Raw genomic sequence first — 21,970 nt, 5'->3', positions numbered from 1 at the left:
TGGTGGCATAAAGTTAAATCTACAATGTTAGAAATGTAGGAAACACCCATGATCTTCCTGCCATTCGTGAATTGCAAAAGATAATTTCTGTACAAGTCAGTCAAAACACTAGTAGTAGTGTATAATTGTAGAAGATAATTGGGAAGACTGCATTCCCCCAGATTAATGATAATTTTTAAAGGGTATGAATCTTGGGACTTCCATCCACATACTACTGCAATGTGAATAAAATGCCGTGTCCACACAATTAACCCAGTGATGCCCATAAAAGTGAATATTACTGATATCATTGTAGCTAATGACTGTGCCTGTAGGCTAATAATGGTCATACCTAGATTTTAACTTTCCTACTGAAATTACATTTCCAAAATGTTGGGGGCTGCAGTGGTTTTCACAGTTATCTCAACACTTGACAAATAGAAAGCAAAACATAAATCTAAATAATGTATTTAGAAACAACTGGGCATTTGTTCACAGCTTAGCTGTTCATTTCATACTGTTGCCACCCTGCATATGCTGAAAACTTTATGTTTTTATCTATCAACTTCAATTCCATTTTGAATTTAATTTATTGCCTTTACTTACTGAAATTCTCTCCAAGCAGCCCACAGATTTAGGAAAACTTGATCTGACCTTCTGCACATTCTAGGAAGTTGCTTCATAAAATGCTCCAGATGGAAGTGAAGGAGTCATGTTTTAAAGGAGGGATGAAAGAAGAAACAAGTTGGATTATGTGTTTCTTCCATATGACATAGACCTTATGGTTCTATGCATATTTTTGTGCATGTGTGATATTCTTTTACACTCTATGCCTGATAGTACCCACATATAGAAAGAGGTAGGTTGCCGCAGGACACAAAAGGCAGTTTAGGAGTACTTCTTTCTACTTATAAAGTGACAGTTTCTGGTTCGTCCAGATTTAAAGACAGAGATCAAATTGAATTTGCTTGTATTCTATCTGCAATGACTTGCAATCCCTATTTTACTTTATTTTATTTTTATTATTATTAATTTATTTTTTATTGGTGTTCAATTTGTCAACATATAGAATAACACCCAGTCTCATCCCATCAAATGCACACCTCAGTGCCCGTCACCCATTCACCCCCACCCCCCGCCCTCCTCCCCTTCCACTACCCCTAGTTCATATCCCAGAGTTAGGAGTCTTTCATGTTCTGTCTCCCTTTCTGACATTTCCCACTTATTTTTTCTCCTTTCTCCTTTATTCCTATTTTAGACTAAAATTACAACAACTACATTTGATTTTTCAGGCCATTTTCATAGGTAATCCTTCCCTTCAACTACTGCTTGAAAAGCAGAGGCCAGAATTTATCAAGTAACTAAAAAGGAACAAACAAAAAGGTGACAGGGATAGGACACTCTGCAAAGTTTATTTTATTTTATTTTTTAAGATATGCTATAAATTTTATTAAAAAGTAGCTTAATATTTTTATAAGCTATATTATGACAGGGTAAGCATTTTATTTTTATTTATTTTTTTGGCCATTTTCATTTATTTTTTATTTTAATTTTTTAAATAAATTTATTTTTTATTTGTGTTCAATTTGCCAACATATAGAATAATACCCAGTGCTCATCCCATCAGTGCCCAACTCAGTGCCCGCCACCCAGTCACCCCCACCTCTGCCCACCTCCCCTTCCACCACCCGCAGTTCATTTCCCAGAGTTAGGAGTCTTTCATGTTCTGTCTCCCTTTCTGACATTTCCCACTCATTTTTTCTCCTTTCCCCTTTATTCCCTTTCACTATTTTTATTTTCCCCAAATGAATGAGATCATATAATGCTTGTCCTCCGATTGACTTATTTCACTCAGCATAATACCCTCCAGTACCATCCACGTTGAAGCAAATGGTGGGTATTTGTCCTTTCTGATGGCTGAGTAATATTCCATTGTATACATAAACCACATCTTCTTTATCCATTCATCTTTCGATAGACACTGAGGCTCATTCCACAGTTTGGGTATTGTGGACATTGCTGCTAGAAACATCGGGGTGCACGTGTCCCGGTGTTTCTTTTTTTTTTAAATTTATTTATTCATGAGAAACACAGAGAAAAAGAGAGAGGCAGAGATACAGGCAGAGGGAGAAGCAGGCTCCATGCAGGGAGCCCGACGTGGAACTCGATCCCGGGTCTCCAGGGTCATGTCCTGGGCTGAAGGCAGGGCTAAACCACTGAGCCACCCGGGCTGCCCTGTCCCGGTGTTTCATTGCATCTGAATCTTTGGGGTAAATCCTCAGCAGTGCAATTGCTGCGTCGTAGGGCAGGTCTATTTTTAACTCTTTGAGGAACCTCCACACAGTTTTCCAGAGTGGCTGCACCAGTTCACATTCCTACCAACAGTGCAAGAGGGTTGCCCTTTCTCCACATCCTCTCCCACATTTGTGGTTTCCTGCCTTGTTATTTTTCCCGATTCTCAATGGTGTGAGGTGGGATCTCATTGTGGTTTTGATTTGTAGTTCCCTGATGGCAAGTGATGCAGAGCATTTTCTCATGTGCATGTTGGCCATGTCTATGTCTTCCTCTGTGAGATTTCTGTTCATGTCTTTTGCCCATTTCATGATTGGATTGTTTGTTTCTTTGGTGTTCAGTTTAATAAGTTCTTTATAGATCTTGGAAACTAACACTTTATCTGATACGTCCTTTGCAAATGTCTTCTCCCATTCTGTAGGTTGTCTTTGAGTCTTGTTGACTGTATCCTTTGCTGTGCAAAAGCTTCTTATCTTGATGAAGTCCCAATAGTTCATTTTTGCTTTGGTTTCTTTTGCCTTCGTGGATGTATCTTGCAAGAAGTTACTGTGGCCAAGTTCTAAAAGGGTGTTGCCTGTGTTCTCCTCTAGGATTTTGATGGAATCTTGTCTCACAGTTAGATCTTTCATCCATTTTGAGTTACTCTGCAAATTTTAAACCCACTTCATTTTATATGTGCAAATCCAAGGCCTGTGATATTTATATCCTTAAAATCTTTAGCATCAGGATGCCTGGGTGGCTCAGTGCCTGAGCATCTGCCTTCAGCTCAGTGCAGGATCCCGGGGTCCTGGAATTTAGTGCCACATTGGGCTCCCTGTAGGGAGCCTACTTCTCCCTCTGCCTAGGTCTCTTCCTCTCTCTGTGTTTCTCATGAATAAATAAATAAAATCTTTTTAAAAAATAGCAACAATCCTTCCCTGTGCATACCTTTGTTAATCTTTGACTCAAGTGATCATTATTTCTTGGCTGAAACACTACAAATTAGTTTCTACCTCAGCAACTTCAATCCCTTTGCCTTCTCCACACTGCCACCAGGAAGATCCCCTGTAGAAATGCTATCTGGTCTGTTATTGCTCATCCTAAAGCATTCATTATCTTCTTTAACTTTTTAATGAAATCAGAACTCTTTGGCTTGATACTGAAAACAATTTGTGGCTTTTTTCTCAACGTCTATGTCACCAAATCTTGCCAATCTCTGTTTTTCTCCTCAAGCTTCAACTGTTCTGAAATGCTTGCCAGTTCTTGAACATGTTCACCTTGTTCCTGAAACTTCCTTGTGGTAATTCTTTATCCCCAAAAGACAGTCCCAATGACAAGACCTGTGAGCCTTATGCATATTTTCTCATTCCAAATGTCATACCATTTCTCAATCTTTTTCTGACTCTCCTCAGTTCCTATCCTCTCATTTCTTAGGGAGAATAAGGCAACTTGCAATGGTTGGGAGAACAGAGGTCTGAAATCAGATAAATTTGGCTTGAAATCCTCACCCCACCATTTCTAGCTATGTAATCGTGGCCAAGTCCAGGACTTCTACCAGCTCTATTTCTACAAGCCTCAGATATATTGTGAAAATTAAATAAGATTTTGTATGTAAAATGATTGTACAATGCCTAGACCACAACAGAAATTCAACCCACTTCTCCACTATCTCTGTTCTTCTGTAGTAACTTGTATATACCTATAATAGGACATTTATCGCATTGAATCATGATTAAACATTCCTGAAATATAACATCCTTGACTATTTAGAATTTATTCGTATATATCTACTGAATTAGAGACAAATGGGGCCAGCAGGGCTAAGTAGGGGCCTCCGGACTCAACCTCACAAAAATCCCAAAAATATGTAGATAAAAGTACACCAGAGTTAAATAAGCCAGACCACCCTGCCCCAAGTGCCAGAGGTGGCGTCTTGTTATCACAGCTCCTTGTGACCAAGAAAAAATCATCATACTCTAGAAAGGAAGTAAGTCATTAAAGATGTTATACTAGTCCTTACTCAATGGTGATAATAGATATGTTAAAAGGATTTAGGTTCCCTGATTAGGCTCTCAATAAAAGACCAACCCTACAAGCCCACAGTGGCAACCCTTTCGGGACCCCTCTCACTTCTGAGAGCTTTCTCTGTATCTTTACTTAATAAATTTCTATTCCTTTGCTCACTTTCCTGTGCCCGTGAGATTCATTCTTTGATTCCATGAGACAAGAATCAAGTTTTCCCATATTACTACTGCCTCACACAAAGTCTATACATATTAGGCCCTCAAAACTTGTGGTACGAATCATTATAATCTGTTGATCATATAAGTTAAGTGCATGAAGACATTAACTATTATTAGGCTGTGTACATAAATGAATGAGAAGAAAGTTCAATGTTTTATCAATGATTATTTCTATATGTTAGGAAAACAAATAGAAGACTTCTGTGTGATAGAAAACCATCGTGCTAGAATTTGTAATTAAAGGTATGCTTTATGAATCATTTACTCAGCTCTCCAAATTTAACTCAGTTAAGCCTTCCTTGCTCCACAACCTCAGTCAAATCAAGCATCTGACAAGGATAAATTTATCCCACAATCTCATTTTCTGGTGACTGTAAATATAGGAAACCAGCCCAGTTTATTGACAAGGGGTTAAATGTGTTATTCATAGGAATGTATTAATGGTAGGAAAAACTTGTGACCATTTAAATTATATAAGCTTATTCAATTTGAAATGCAAACTTGTAAAACTGTAACTATATAACCTGCTCATTTAAAACAAATGTTGGTCAGAAAGTTGTTATACCAATACTGCCAAAATAAAAAAATGTAGACCACATAAAATACGTCTACTGAGGGATACGTCTGAGCTATAAACATCTTGCATTAATTACATGGAGCAGAGGTAACTAAGCAACTTGTGAACTCTTCCTGCTATGTATGAACAGAATGGAGAAGAGCAGATTGGGGGTGCATTTCCTTTAAAAGGAGTCCAGATAAGGAGTAGAAGTTCATTTCCTGTTAGACAATTCTTGATAGATCAGAGAAAATGGCCCTGTACATATTTGTCAAAATGTTGAATTAAAGCACATAAGTAGTAATAATACTACTAAATAATAGAGATCTTTGACTTACTGACCCTTTACAGCAGTGGAGCTTCAATCTCTGGCCAGAACTTTTCTGTCTCAGGGTGATTCCAATTTAACCAACAAGTGATTTCAAAATACCACAGTTTTGCTAACAGACATGTTTGAAGATTCCACATGACAGGTTGCTAGACCTGATTTCTGAAACCACTAAACCTTTGCCAAAGCATTTCCTTCTGCCAGTACTTGTGTTCTTTGTGAGCCTAAGGCTAGACTTCTGCAACATGAGATGCAAAAGCAGCAGAAAGACAAACAGTATCAAACTAGGCGACACCTTAGAATTCCACCTCAGAATTCACTATGATGATTCTCAAATCACGATTTTGATGATAATTAAGCAGAGCCCCATTCACTGCAAGTGACTCCCTGGGGTTATGTGGATGATTCCAAGCCTTGGGAGACCCTATGACTCCCAATTCCTTTGCTTATACTATAAACTATAGTTTATAGTTTGCTTATACTATAAAGCAGTTTCATTGTTTAAATACAATTGCTACCACGTGGAAGCAAAGCCTACAGGACTCAGAGATCCTCAGCCTGAGTCATTAACTCTGAAAACTTTTTTCTGTTCATCGACCCCCACAAAAGACAAAACTCCTTTTGTTTTCCAATATATTTGCCTTCATAAGTTTGCTAAAAATTGACACAGTTCTTTTTAATAGGCAAGACGTTTTCCTTAGACGAGAGGTGGTAAAATTTTTGTCAGAGCCTTTGGCAACTTTACCCAAGAATATGTAACAGTTTTCCACAAAAACGTAAGGAGTGTTGAAATGAAAGATCTGTTTCAATCCATTTGCCCGCAGTCGTTTCTCTGCCGAGCATTTGAGGGAGAAGAGCAATGAAATTTACAATGAAAAATTTTCATCTAAACTCAAACTTAAAATTTCAGATGGACCACTTTTCTCCCCTGGAGTAGAGGAGAACCAGTTACTGTAAAGTTGTCGAAGAGAGCCTCAAAAGAGTGAGCCTCGGAGGGAGGAGTATTTTGCAGAGTCCACGTTGAACAGTTGTTCATGGTCACGTGGACCTGATTGTCCAGCAAAGCCAGGAAGCTCCCATGATTCTAGGGGGGTGGACAAGACTTCCAGGACATCACTAGTGGGACCAAATTTAATGCAGAGTCCCAGGTATCAGCTGCTCTGCTTTCCAGTTTCCTCTGAGCGGAAAACACCCGTGTGGCTTCGGTTTTACAAGCAAACTCTCAGATGACTGCTAAGGGGGCACAACTCAGCCTGATGCAGGACTTGAATATCTATATTGGCCCATTGAATATACCAAGCACTCTTTGGCTTCTGTGAATCTCAGATATTATGAAAGGTCTCCATATAATTTTCTTGCTACTCAGCAGATTAAGTAAAATCAACAGCCAGTTAAATAGAATCTCCTGAATAAAATTACATGGGCATAAAATTCCTTCAAAGATATTGTAACACATCTCATTTAAAGTTAACCTGGGTGGCTCAGGTTTAGTGTCTGCCTTCAGCCCAGGGCATGATCCTGGAGACCCCGGATCGAGTCCCATGTCAGGCTCCCTGCATGGAGCATGCTTCTACCTCTGCCTGTGTCTCTGCCTCTCTCTCTCTCTCGTTCTCTCACAAATAAATAAAGAAAATCTTTTTTTTAAGTGAAGCTAAGATACTGTATCATTTCACAAATGAGAAATAACAGACTTGCAGAGCGATGACTCCACACAGAGAAAATGGAATTTAGACTCCAACATGGGACTTGCAGATCCACTGTTCAGTGCTTAATTCACTGCAGGAGAAGAGGTAATCTGTGCTATTCAGCTGGGTAGAAATGTAATGGGCCAATGAGATAACAAATGAAAAAAAGGCCAGAGTTTATAACATAAGAGAGGAGAGGAAAGACTTGCAGGAGATGAGATGGGAAATGTTAGGTCCAGATCATGTAGGACTGACTGTCACAGCGAGGTCTTTATGCTGCAGGTAATGGAGAATGATGCCGAGTAAGCTGTGACATAATTAATATAGGGGTGGGAAAATTCATCTAGTAGTGGCATCCTGACTAAGTATAAAAGGAGAGAAATAATATCTCAGTAACTAAACCATGGGTAGGAAAGGAGTGCACCTGGAAGCAGGGACACCAGCTCTGTCAATTGCTCTCCATCTCTGATCCCTCCCTTCTAACCCAACAGCCTTATTTTCTATTACTGTAGACTGGCGGGTGTGGGGCATAGGGCACCGGGACATGCCTGTAGAATCTTCTGGCCTCATGTTTCCACCACTTTATAATCAAAAAGGAAAGGAATCTTCTTCCTGTAGCTTCCTTGTGAACCTCTGTGGGGAAAGACTCCAATTTCTTCATTGTGGGAGGTGGCCGTTCTTCAATGTGTCACTCCAGTCAGAGTCAGCGCTTGCCTGAAGAGTTGAAACAGCACAGGGGGGATCCCTGGGTAGTGCAGCGGTTTAGCGCCTGCCTTTGGCCCAGGGCACGATCCTGGAGACCTGGGATCGAGTCCCACGTCGGGCTCCCAGTGCATGGAGCCTGCTTCTCCCTCTGCCTATGTCTCTGCCTCTCTCTCTCTCTCTCTCTCTCTCTGTCTCTGTGTGTGTGTGTGGCTATCATGAATAAATAAAAAAAAATTTAAAAAAAGAAACAGCACAGGGGTAGTTCTGCTACTGGAATAATGAGGGAAGAGACAATAATAATTAAGCCCTGTAGCCACCATCTGAACCTGTAAGGTGAAAGAGATGGAGAAACTGAAAATGCCTCATGTTTAGGTAGGTCTTGGGGGGTGCAGAAGCTGGACTTGCCTACAGAGAAAGTGCACGGAAGAAGAAAGGAAAAAAGAAAGATCGAGCAACATGATAAATTGACCTCGAAACATGTTGAATGTGAATGCTGAAGTGGACAGAAAGGAAAGAGCAGTGAGGATCTGGAATTCAGAGGCTGGTGGAGTTAGAGACTTGGAGGCAAGAGAGAGAGAGAGTCTTAGCTGTGAAAGTAGATGGAATCCCCTCAGCAGAAGGGTTGTGAAGTGGGGTTACACCAAGGGACACATTGAAGAAGAGGGTATCCTGGGTACAGGGGCATCCCAAACAGCAGGGGGAAAGTGTAAATAGTTTGGAGTCTGAGGAGAAGACCCGCTCAACACAATGAAATTCAGCAGCTGCTGAATTAGGACTAATATGAGAATTAGGACTAATATGAGGCTGAACTCAGACTCATGGACTAAGAAGAACTGCTGTTGGAGTCCCACAGCATGATTTTAGTGGGAGAGTTTTCACGTGGAAGGTGATGGCTCTTGTTTGAGGAAACAGGTGAAGGACTCAGTGGAGATGACCTGGAGGCGGCTGCATCGGGGGCAGCATCTGGCTGTGCTTGTGTTCTCCCTGACCCAGCCTCCCTCTGTTTCTTAGCTGAGTTGCCAACACGTCAATAAATTCGTGAGTTACCTGATATCTTGTCAATGATCCCAATGACTCCAGTTAGGCAGAGTTGGTTTCTGTCGTTTATAACTAAGAAACTTGCCAGGTACATAGACTTTATCCTATTTTGCATCTTTGAGGTTCATCCTGTGTTCTAATGGAAGATGATAATTGAATGGGAGAGGGTCAGCATACTCTTGAAGTGGCTTTTTAGTGTTAAATAGCTATTTTTTTAAAATTTTTATTTATTTATGATAGTCACAGAGAGAGAGAGAGAGAGAGAGAGAGAGAGAGAGAGGCAGGCAGAGGGACATAGGCATAGGCAGAGGGAGAAGCAGGCTCCATGCACCGGGAGCCCGATGTGGGATTCGATCCCGGGTCTCCAGAATCGCGCCCTGGGCCAAAGGCAGGCGCTAAACCGCTGCGCCACCCAGGGATCCCTTAAATAGCTATTTTAATGAATATCTTCTCACTGTGCTAGAACTAATGTGGTTTTCCTTCTTACTAAATATAAGATAAACTACCTCCTGTCTAGTACAGGAGTCCATTGTTATGATTAAGAAATATGTATCACATAATTTAATTCCAATTGATTTCAATTCCATTTAAAGGTATCGAATCACTATAACTTATTTTCCTTCTTTCTTTTTGTTAGAATTCAGGAATATTTTCAATCATTTTGCTTAAAAATTTTTATCTTCTGGGGCAACTCATAGCTCAGTGTTTGAACACCTGCCTTTGGCTCAGGGAGTGACTCCAGAGTCCTGGGATCGAGTCCTGATAGGACTCCCCCCAGAGAGCCTGCTTTTCCCTCTGCCTGTGTCTCTGCCTCTCTTCTTTGTTTCTCTCATGAATATATAAATAAAATCTTTAAAAACAAACAAAACAAAATTTATCTTGTAATCAATTATTAATTTAAATCCCAAATATTAAGTTAAAATATATACACTTTTGCCAAATAGCAATTGTTTTAAATTTAAGTTTCTCCATATTCTAGAAAAACTATTAATAAATAAAAAGTGAACAAGTGGGCAGCCCAGGTGGCTCAGTGGTTTAGCGCTGCCTTCAGCCTAGGGTGTAATCCTGGAGACCCGGGATCGAGGTCCTCGTCAGGCTCCCTACATGGAGCCTGCTTCTCCGCCTGCCTCTGTCTCTGCTTCTCTCTCTCTCTCTCTCTCTCTCTCTCTCTCGGTGTGTGTGTCTCTGTCATTAATAAATAAATAATTTTTTTGAAAGTAAACAAGTGAAATTTCCATAGTGTTTAAACATAATGTTTTGTTTCTTTAATTCATTTACTATAGTATTTTTATAGATAAGCTTATGATGTATTGATAGGAGTTTATAGAATGCATTTGAAATTGTAATGCAGTTATTTATTGTTTTAAGATTTTATTTATTTATTCATGAGAGACACAGAGAGAAAGAGAGAGGCAGAGACATAGGCAGAGGGAGAAGCAGGCTCCATGCAGGGAGCTGGACATGGGCCTCAATCCCGGGTCTCCAGGAACACACCCTGGGCTGAAGGCGGTGCTAAACCGCTGAGCCACCTGGGCTGCACACTCTTATTTCTTTATAATAGTTACAGTATTTCTAAAAGTATTGACTAGCTTCCCTTCATACACAAGATGTTTTAAGTATGGTTACAAAAGGACACCAAAACCCCCACAGATCTGCACAATGGACAATACATATTCAAAATCATAAACACACATTTGAGACGCCAGGTTTTAAACCAGACAGGAAACTGGCTCACATGTTTAGTATACACTTTAAATACCTGTACTCTGAACAAAAATGTATTCATAAACGCTAGTAAAATGAGAATTTCTGTTCCAGAATAGTACCCGATAACAACCTAGTGAACGATGTCACTGGATCTAGGAAAACAGGATCCAGGAATCTTCAAAGAAATCTCCAGAGGCCCTGTAGCTACTTTCTTGTTGGCCATATAGTCAACAATTTAGTCTTTTGAAAAATACGTATGCAGAAGCTGAAGGCAGTAAAAAGTAGAGAAAATCTGAGAAACCAAAGGTCACTTTGGCCATGGTCTGCATGGTCTTAACTATAAGCACTGAAGACTCACTTAAAGCATCTTCTCCTTGGTTAAGAGTTTAGAGGATGAATGAATGAAGGGATGGAGAAGCCAGGGCACATGGCTACAGGGCACGGACACTTCCGCAGTTCTGTTTCTTAGACCAAAAGGAGCCCGGTCTTCACTACTGACACTTCACTACTTTATTTTCACCACCAGCATCTCCTTTAATAAAATGTGGAAGGTTGCGTGAGGGGGAAGGTGGAGGAGGGAGTGAAATATGACCATTTATAACCACAAAAAACTTCTGCACATGTCTAGCGCCTGGCAGAGGGGAGGGCAGACAGGGCAGCGGGAGGCCGGGGCCAGCCCTGTTTGTAGAGGATATGGTAGTGCCCAGGCCGGCAGAGAAGGTGCACCTTGGGCTCAGAGCCCTCGGGGAAGGTGTGCGGGTTGGTGGTGCCGCCCTCGCGCGGTCCACGTGCTCCACCTGGACGGAGACGCTCAGGGCCTGGGCCAGTGCGGTGGAGTGAATGTGGTCGCTCTCCTTGCACATGGGCTCCACCTCCTGCTGACAGAACTCCTGGACTGTCCGCCCGCCCTCCAGGAAGTGCCGAAGAACTTGCTCTGGCACTGCAGGGAGCCGGAGGTGAGCAGCCGCAGGTACACCACCAGGTAGTCCGAGGTGCTGTGGCCGTGGAAGGAGGCCAGCAGGTCAGCTACAGAGGTCTGCTTCTCCACCCGCTCCATCAGGCCCACGAACGTGCTGTGGAAATCCTCGATTGTGGCCTCAGGGAAGCCCTGGACACCAGGGCCTCTTGGCCCTTGGCAGACACAGCCTCAAAGCGCTGCAATTCCTCGCTGTCATCCGGCAGCGCCTCCAGGTGGGAGAATCCCGAAGCTCCGTAGAAACAGTTTGCTCGCGCCTGGTCTTGCGGATGTAGGAGTGCTTTTGTGGAGGTGACAAAAAGTCACCTTTTTGTGACAGAGTAGACATCATAGCACTCTTTAATCTCATCTCTTCAGTCCGGGGGTTAGAGCAGGATCCATTTCTGACTCTGAGTTGCCGGATCCGTGGAAGCCTAACAGGAGGTTCTCATAGAGACAAAACGTCGGTTGTCGGCTTCGGTCCTGTTGCGGGGCCGTGTCTTCCAGTACAGCCCATCCCATGAGGCACCTTCGGTGAACTTCCAGAAGTCTTCCACTGAAGAAAGAGTTTTGAAGTTTGTTTCGCTGCTTTGGACCCTGGGGCGTCTAGGAAGAGCTGTGACGTTACCCGGTGGAGCAGCACACCCTGGAGCTCGTCACCCCCGGGTCGACATGCACAAGCCTGAGAAGCAGCAGGTATGTGGTCGTTTCCGTAAAGCACTTCCAGGCACTTCTCTCGGCTGCTGTTGCTTTCTTCCATGAGTCTCGTTCCCCAGAGACCTCGCAGCCAGACCCAGCCGCCCGGCCCAGGCCACTCGCGGCGGCTGCCGGTCCAGGGGGAGGTGCTGTGCCGCGGGTCCCCGCTGCCGGCCGGGCTGGGGCTCGGCGGCCCGGGTCCTCTAGAAGGCGCCGCCTGCCGCTCGGGGCCCGGCCTTGGAAGCCCCCCAGGCCCCGGGCGCGGCCGCCCCGGAGCTCCCGGCCGAAGAGGCGGCCGACCTGCGGCTGCCCGGGCGCCACTCCACGGCCGTCTCCACCACCGTGCGCCCTTCCTCCCCCGCCCCTCCGCTTGCTCCTCCTCCTCGGCCTCGCAGCGGGTTGCAGCGGCTCCACGCCCGTCCGGAGCACGACGAGCGCGGGGAGAGGGGGACGCCGGGCTCGGCCGGGGGTCCCGCGCGGCGCCTGCCGGGGGCGCTCCGTCTCCGTCCCCAGGCCCCTCTGCTGGCGGAGGCCGCCCGCAGCGGCCAGGCCGGCGCCCCCGGCAGCGCCGCCCCCCAGCAGGCGGCCGGGGCCCAGGGCTCGGGCCGCGGGGGCGGCTTCGGTCCCCGCCTGCTGCGGCTGCACGCGGCTGGAGCTGGGCATCGCGGTCCCCGGGCCGGGCGCGCCCCCGCCCCGCGCAGAAGCCGCCTTCTCTCCTTCCCGGGCGCCGCGTCCTGCTCGCCGCCCCGGCCTCCCCGCGGCCCCGCGGCCCGCCTCCCCCGCTCGGCCTCGCCTCCCTCCCGGCCCCTGTCGTGCAGTTATTTAAAATCGATGACGTTGGGATCCCTGGGTGGCGCAGCGGTTTGGCGCCTGCCTTTGGCCCGGGGCGCGATCCTGGAGACCCGGGATCGAATCCCACGTCGGGCTCCCGGTGCATGGAGCCTGCTTCTCCCTCTGCCTGTGTCTCTGCCTCTCTCTCTCTCTCTCTGTGACTATCATAAATAAATAAAAATTGAAAAAAAAATCGATGACGTTTTCTACATAAACCACATCTTCTTTATCCACTCATCTTTCCATGCACCGAGGCTCCTTCCACAGTTTGGCTACTGTGGACACTGCTGCTAGAAACATCGGGGTGCAGGTGTCCCCGCGTTTCATTGCATCTGTATCTTTGGGGTAAATGGAATATTCCTCAGCCATTAGAAACGACAAATACCCACCATTTGCTTCGACGTGGATGGAACCGGAGGGTATTATGCTGAGTGAAGTAAGTCAAGCGGAGAAGGACAAACATTATCTGGTCTCATTCATTTGGGGAATATAAAAAATAGTGACAGGGAATAAAGGGGAAAGGAGAAAAATGAGTGGGAAGTATCAGAAAGGGAGACAGAACGTAAAGACTCCTAACTCTGGGAAACGAACTAGGGGTGGTGGAAGGGGGGTGGGCAGGGGGTGGGGGTGACTGGGTGGCGGGCACTGAGGGGGACACTTGACGGGATGAGCACCGGGTGTTATTCTATATGTTGGCAAATTGAACACCAATAAAAAATAAATTTATAAAAAATAAAACTAATGACGTTTAAGACATCTTCTACTCCAATATAGAAAATTCACTGTTTGTTACACAACTTTGCTATATTATTCCCCTCTGAGATGGATAAGAAAAGGAAAAGCATCTTATTAACTCTTTTTTATTGTTATACGTTATATATGAGGTAAGGATTTTATAAAAGGCTACACTAAATATCACATTTCTTGTCAATTCTGTGATAGAAATCCGTTGAATTTATAGATTCAAAGCCAAGCTTGAAAAAAAATCTCGGAAGCTAAGGGGCTAATGACCCTATAAACTGTAAAATGTGTTAACAAGCAATAAATTCCTCTTCCTCGGTTCAAAGGCATTTGATTATATTCTGTACTGTCAGGGTCACACACATCGGAGCTCATCTTGAAATGATAAACAAGGCAGGCCTGTAATGGTCACCAGAGAGTGTGACAAGACACACCTGTCACTACAAGTTTTGAGATAAAACAGTAGGCACATGCAGACAGCTGTGTCATCCCTGAGCGAGCTCACTTGCAGGCTCAGCAACAGGCAGGAAGGAACTCCCCAGTCAGCTCAGACTTCAACATCACAGTGTATGCAATGTCACATCTTTGATTTTTATGAGATCATTTCCAATCGAAAATTATATCAGAAAAAAAGAAAATTATGTCAGCTAAAGTCCATGTTCATAAACTTTTTATACTATAGTTATTGATCTCAAGTGGTTTTCATTTGCATATGCTCATATGAATACATCTTCATAACTGTTATATAAGTGTTAATAAATATTCAGTTGGCAGAAAAACATGAATTTTGATACATTTCAATAACTTGTCCAAGGCTTTCCTATTAGTATGATTTAAAAATATCCTAAGAATTTGATTTATACATCTTTAAGAGGGGAAAATTTTTGCCTTATTTGAAACTTTTCTAGCCTAGAACGTTTTCCTTTTGTCACTGAGGTCTAATCACGCATACCTCTTATAGAGAACCACCACAAGGCGCCCTCTAAAATTTTTTTCAACGTAACTAATTGAAATTTATTTTTTATCTTAGATGCTTATTTTTAACAGGTGGTACTTGTGCTGGTTTGTTATTCAAGGAATACTTACTGAGCATTTGGTACTATGTACTATTTGGAACATATGTAGGAAATGGTTTCTTCTTTCTTCTTATTTATAAAGAAAGCCTGTGCAACTGTCTTTAAAGAATATGGTGTTTTGTTGGTTTGTTTATATCCATTTTATTCTAAAAAGATCTGAAGCAGGTCTGACATTCTTGAAGAATTTATTTCACTTTCTTTGGTCTGATTCTTCATGATTTGGAATCACAATCTAAAAAACAATTTCATATTCTGGTCTAAAAAAAGTTATCTCGACAAAATTGTTCTTTTAATTTAGAAGTCTCATTTTCCTGTCTGTGTTATATTTTGACCAAAATCATTAGACTAATTTTTAAACTAATAATTTTCTTTGAAAATATTCCTTTTGAAATGGTCATTTAGTGAAAGAAAAAACCTACACATTTTACTAAATCATTATTATGTCTGTTACAAGGTTAATGATCCAATAATTGTTTTCCATGTTTTGTAGTACATTAAGATGGATCTTAAAAATTTGGGGTGTACTAATTTATGAAAAAATAATTTCAAGTTATGAGATAGATTCAATAAATTGTTGTTGCATTGAGAAATTCTATGACCAATTTAATAAAGAGTTTTTAAATTTTCAAATAAAATGAAAGAAAATGAGTGTGACACATTTCATATCAAATGCTGTCCAATGTTCAAATAAGATAGAACAAACAGAGCAGCCCCGGTGGCCCAGTGGTTTAGCACCACCAGGGTGTGATCCTGGAGACCCAGGATCGAGTCCCACGTCCAGCTCCCTGCATGGAACCTGCTTCTCCCTCTGCCTCTCTGCCTCTCTGTCTTTCTGTCTGTCTGTCTGTCTGTCTGTCTCTCTCTCTCTGTCATAAATAAATACATAAAATCTTTAAAAAGATAAAAGAAACATGAACATTATGAGAATTAGTATTCTTTGCATATTTATGTTGACAAAGGTAAATAATTGTTTATTGTCGCAATCTTGATTAAAATTATCATTGACTATGACTAAGGGAAATGTCAAATATATTTTACTATAAATCTTCTATTTCACATAGGAATACAATAGCAAACTGACAGTCACATGCCTATACCAAAAATTAAAGAATGAAGTCTTTTTTTTTGAAATCTTGTTATAGTGAATATTTATTCAGTGAACACAACATTGTTGCATTGTGACGATAATTTCATGGACATTGGTTTTTTTATTGTACTATACTTTAGACATTGTGGATAATGGTATTCTTGACATGTGAAAATTTGGAGGTGTCTGCAATTTCTGAAAGTTAGGCATTGATTTTACCCTATATTTTATGACAATACTTATCAATAGTAACCAGTCATGTTCTTTTTTAAAGTGAAGAGTATTCAAATCTATTCCGTTCTCATGCATTAATGGCCCAAGAAAAGTAGAGCATAAGTTTCTTTCAATTTTCTGGAATTTATTTGTGATTTCTCAGTGTTTTCCAAGTGTTACTATAAAGCTCCTATTTGCTGTTAGTACTGAATTTTTAAATATGTTTTTGTTCCTTGTCAGCAACTTTTCAAAAGTCAGGCCATTATGTCCCTTTGGTAGATTTTAAGGGAGGGCAGTTGTCATCCATGGCAAATCACCAGACAGTATTAAGTATACCAGGTGAGAATAATTACAAACGTGTGTGTAAATACACTTAGGAAATATGGACTCAGTGCATGCATGGATCACATTCCTGTCCTCTCACAGAGATCTATCTTCTCCATGTCATGTAAATGGTATGTTCACCAGATATTGCTTCTGCCACATACAATGCTTGCCATATTTCTAACATTCAATGGATACTTAAATAGTAATAAAATAGTAGATTTTCTTTTTCTTTTTGAATGTAGTGGCTCTGCACAAATTTTCACTCTCTCATAATATATTAAAACAAGTTTGCTGTTAGATAGCTCTTAAAATGGCCATTTTGGATCTTAACAAATAATCTTTTAAATTTTTGAAAAATTTGAAAACGAAGATTTCTGCCTCCCTCCAAAATAAACAATTCTCTTCTGCTTGATCTTGGCAATGTAACAATCACCTCCTTGCCACAAGGGTTTATAATGCTTGCAATACACAGCTGTGGTCTACAGATGAATTTCTCATCAGTTCAGTCATAATAGGTGTAAAAAACCTAATTTGGAGCAATTTGTCACTGGAGAAAGTGAAAATAGTTTACATTAATAAAAGAAACTATGAGATACATCCCACGTGTTCTACAGACTGTGGAGTTGTATGAAACTCTTGTCAAAGCAACAAGAGTGTATCCAGATATAGTTCAATGGGGCAATAAGACCACAGCCATCAGTTATTTCAAAAAAGCCTGTCTGGGGACAGTCATGCCCGGCACCTGAATTCACTTTAATGGCGGAAGTGGACACATATGCTGAGGGAGTTCAAATCCTTTATGAGTAACACTCACTTATGATATATAGACAGAATGCAAAACTGGATTTTTTTTTTCCTTTTAGCAAAGTGGATGTTCTAAAGTACATGCTTTATACATCTTTTTGAATGTAGTAATATTGTGACTGTTATTTAAAAATTCTTAGAATCTGCTTTGGTATTGTTCAGTATTGAACATAAGAATTGATGCTTTCACAGAATCTGGCAATTATGGATTTGGGGAATATGATGGGAGAGATTTAAAAATTAGCAATATTAATTGATACTGAATACTGAAATAGTGTTGCTCTTGACAAACTTGTTTGGAAGACTTTTACCATCCTAGGACAGAGTCCTTCCCGGGAGCACCTGTATTTTCAGTATTATATCTCATTTCAAAAGACAGCAGAGTGAATGATATTTGATGGTAGAGTAACATGATGTAAAGTTCATTACTAAATTCAGATCTGATGGACTTACTCGTTTTATAATGAAGGGATATGGAAATGTACCGAATACCCAATATTTTTATATTCAGAACATTTTTAGACATAAAAATATTCATATTATACTGGGCACACATTCCTTTGTTTCATTTTATAACAAGCATTTTTTTTTATTTGACAGCAATGATGTACTGTTCGGTTTTATTACATACAAGGAATTATTGATCCAAGTCAGAAGCAGCACAACTACTGCCATGTTAGAAGGATTAATATGCACCAGCCCTGACTGTGACTTGACTGGAGGCACTTGCCTGGCCCACCCCAATCTTCATGCCTTCTGAGAGTCCTTGGGGAAGAGACCTACCACCAAGGTCATCCCTTCCAGCACCTAACTCTTCTGTCTGCTAAAAAATACCAACTAGATTATTCCTAAAATTCATGCTTATCTTCGCCACGTGTCGAAAAAGCCAACCTGGGTCCCAAAGTATGTCAGTCCCATGTTTCCCAGTTGGGAAGCAGAACACAAATCTCAGTAAAGACCTTCTCTCTTCGACTAGTCACCAGAGAAACTGAAAGTAATGAAAAATATGTATACCACCCTTTATGCCACAGGTTTGTAAACTCAAATGTCCACCAGGACCAGGCAGGTGGCATAGATGAGTGAAGTACAGTGGTGGGGTGGATTAGATGGGTGGGAGGAGCGTTCCAGGGCAGGAGGATTACAGCAAACCAGACTTAATGGCATGCCCCATCCTCCACCCAGAAAACCAGCTTTTTTAACATGCAATCTCTCAAGCTTCAAATATTGGCAACAAATACAAAAGGATTTTAAACACAGCAGAGACTGTGCCTTGTGACTTCTGCCTTATATAATTTCCTACCTTAATAAAAGCTCCCTTCCCCACCAAATAATAAGAATCCAACCCAATGATTACAAAGAAATTAACAGAGGAATAGAAAAATATAGCAGCTTCAAAAATACCAGTCTCCCCATTTTAAAACAAAATCAGTGGTAATTGTTTAAGTTCATTCATCGTAGGAGGTCAGCCAGGTCTACCTATTGGTAAGACAGCCTTGCATTATTAAAATGACACCTGCTACTAACCAACCCCAAATAAGATGTCACCCTGCCTGCCTTCACACTATCCCCACCAGGCAGAGAAAGGATAGAACCAGGCTGCATATTATGAAGAATAAATTGAAGCACGGAGCCAGTAGGGACCCTCCTTGATATCACACAGGCCCTCAGCCACAGGTTTCCAATTCCACATTTCGGTATCAGAGATGAAAGCCAACGTAACTACTGAAAGGTATGCAGCACCTTGTGGAATCCTGGGCATATAGTAGCCCAACTGCATGTCCACTGAGCAAATCATGCATGAATGAATGAATCTAGCTACTTCCTTTAGACAGTGCTTCCTACCAGGGAAAATCAAGAGCTGCTCTTGCCATTCCAAAGACCGCATTTCTCCAGGGGCAGGAGAGGAAGGCAAGGGAGGTAATGCAGAGTTCATTCTATGAGTGAACAGATGGCTTTTCTGGTTTTTCAGGGAATATCATCGACCCTGTCTGACTCATAAACAGAGAAAAAAAGGATTCAGGAACTTGGCACTTCTGGGTTGGGTCTGCTTTGACCTTGGACGAGGGCCTGAGATTAAGTCCTACATCCTTATTTTTTTAATAATAAATTTATTTTTATTGGTGTTCAATTTGCCAACATACAGAATAACACCCAGTGCTTGTCCCGTCAAGTGACCCCCTCAGTGCCCATCACCCATTCACCCCCACTCCCCACCCTCCTCCCCCTCCACCACCCCTAGTTCTTTCCCAGAGTTAGGGGTCTTTATGTTCTGTCTCCCTTTCTGATATTTCCTACCCATTTCTTCTCCCTTCCCTTCTATTCCCTTTCACTTTTATTTATATTCCCCAAATGAATGAGACCATATAATGTTTGTCCTTCTCCGACTGACTTACTTCACTCAGCATAATACCCTCCAGTTCCATCCACGTTGAAGCAAATGGTGGGTATTTGTCATTTCTAATGGCTGAGGAATATTCCATTGTATACATAAACCACATCTTCTTTATCCACTCATCTTTCGTTGGACACCGAGGCTCCTTCCACAGTTTGGCTATTGTGGACATTGCTGCTAGAAACATCGGGGTGCAGGTGTCCCGGCGTTTCATTGCATCTGTATTTGGGGTAAGTCCCCAGCAGTGCAATTGCTGGGTCATAGGGCAGGTCTATTTTTCACTCTTTGAGGAACCTCCACACAGTTTCCAGAGTGGCTGCACCAGTTCACATTCCCACCAACAGTGTAAGAGGGTTCCCTTTTCTCCGCATCCTCTCCAACATTTGTGGTCAGGCAGAGCATGTGGATGTCTTGGCTTTGACCCAATAGGTCCCCAGGGCAGCAGTGCAGTCTTTATTCCAGCTTCCTCTGGCAGCCAAGATCTCAGGAAGCCCAACCCTCTCTGCTGGGGTGGGGGAGGGGGACTTCCTAGAATTTCAGAGAGACTAGATGGGCTCATCCAGAGTTTCTCAAAGGTGCCTTGATGGGCAATTAGGGTGGAATAAGTCTTTGCTGTTGGAGTCTGTCCTGTACGTTGTGAGAAGCTCACTAAGTTCCAGGGGCACCTCACAGTCACAGTAACCCTCCTCCCAACACACACACACACACACACACACACACACACTTACACTTTCAAACTCACACATGCATACACAAGCTTCCAGTGCTACCTGGAGCGGCAGTCTGGCCCTGGGTTGAGAGCCCCTGGGCTCATAGTCCCTGGAGTGTTTAAGAAACAGAAGCCCCAAAGGTTCAATGACAGGTCTAAGCTCCCCACCCATTCCTGATCTGATGACAGCTGATCCAGAGTTCTTTCCAGCTGCACTTGACATGATGGATGCTCATGCCAACACACCATGGGCTGCCACAGCACCACAAAGCCTCCAAGTAGACAGCCATCTGTCCCAATGCTGTAGAAAGACCGAGGTCCAGAAAGACCAAATAACCTCACTGTGATCAGAAAGTGAGCAAATATGAGGCGGGGGGCAGGTTCCAGGAAAACAAGTTTCCCCAGCTGTTCAGTGCAGCAGCCTCTGACAGGTGGGGCCTTTGTGTAGTGACCACCATTCCGAGGCCAACATAGAGGCAAGGGAGCTCGGTGAGCAAGAGCCAGTCCCCAGTGTGCAGGTTAGAGTGCGGGTGGCCCGGGAGCCCAGCCTTCATCTGGGGGCTCCAGCGGGCTCAGCAGGAGTATGGACAAGTCCATCACAGGCTCTCGACCCCTTCCCGGGGTCCCACAGTCTCCGCTGGGACATATGGCTGTCAGTGACAGCTCCTCCCCAGGACCCTGGAGGTGATCCTGAGCTGGGTCACTGGGGAAGGTGGCATCTGGATCCTTCCCCGAGCTCCAGGGACCCCAGGAAAAGCACGCCAGCAGTGCGGGGAGGCCTGGTCTCGCCCAGGGTCCCGCTGCTGGTCGCGCGGGCCGGCGGCTTGCAGCGCCCCGCAGGCGGCCCGGGGACGGCCAGGCTGGAGGCCGGGTGGCCGGGGCAGTGGGCGGCCGCCTGCACGGGGACCCGCCTGGCGGCCCAACACCGCGCGCAGCAGCGCCTCCAGGGGCCGCGAGCCGGGCGCCGCCGCGTCCTCCGCCGGCCTCGGCCCCCAGCGCCCCGACCAGCCCGCGCCCCCGGCGGCCGCGCACGTCCCGCAGCCTCTCCCGCAGGCGGCGCCGCGGCTCCCGGGCGGTCAGCGAGGACGCGCCGCACAGCAGGAGGACGAGCGGGAGCGGACGGCGCGCCCCCTGCGCCCCCTGCGCCCCCTGCGCCCCCGGCTTGCCGCGGCTTGCTCGGGCGGGAACAGGGCCCGGCGACGTCCCGCAGCAGCGGCGGCTCTGCTCGCGCTCCCCAGCCCGCCCTCCAGCAGCACCTGCCCGCGGCCGCCCGCCGCCTCCCGCAGCGCCTGGAAGGGCGGTTCGGCCGAGCGGCCGCGCCTCCAGCTCCCGGCTCCGCTGCCTGCTCGCCGCCTAGAGCAAGCATTTAATCACGAACTACCCAGGTTACTGAGAAGGGGACCGCATAGCAGCTGGTGGGGAAAGATATCACTCTGATCTGAAACACATATACCTTTTCAGAAAATAGACGGTGATGAGATTACACCTTTATTCTGATTCTGCTAAATTAATTATGGCACTTTCCCATATACACATCTATGTATAAAACATATATATATATATTACTTATATATTATATATACAAATTTATTTCAAGAGTTAAATATACTCATAATGCATTCAAAAT

At 43.7% G+C, this 21,970-nt stretch overlaps 2 pseudogenes; both read right to left on the bottom strand.

The window, feature by feature from the left end:
- Nucleotides 1-11,323: 11,323 nt before the first annotated feature.
- On the bottom strand, nt 11,324-12,912 carry LOC144309690 (polycystin-2 pseudogene; annotated as a pseudogene).
- Nucleotides 12,913-20,893: 7,981 nt separating this feature from the next.
- LOC144309693 (uncharacterized protein C2orf72 pseudogene) lies at nt 20,894-21,696 on the bottom strand (annotated as a pseudogene).
- Between the last annotated feature and the right edge of the window lie 274 nt (nt 21,697-21,970).

The sequence above is a fragment of the Canis aureus genome, unplaced genomic scaffold (genome assembly GCF_053574225.1).
Source record: "Canis aureus isolate CA01 unplaced genomic scaffold, VMU_Caureus_v.1.0 ptg000165l_RagTag, whole genome shotgun sequence".
NCBI classification, from domain to species: domain Eukaryota; kingdom Metazoa; phylum Chordata; class Mammalia; order Carnivora; family Canidae; genus Canis; species Canis aureus.
This window is presented reverse-complemented; position numbering and strand designations above follow the sequence as displayed.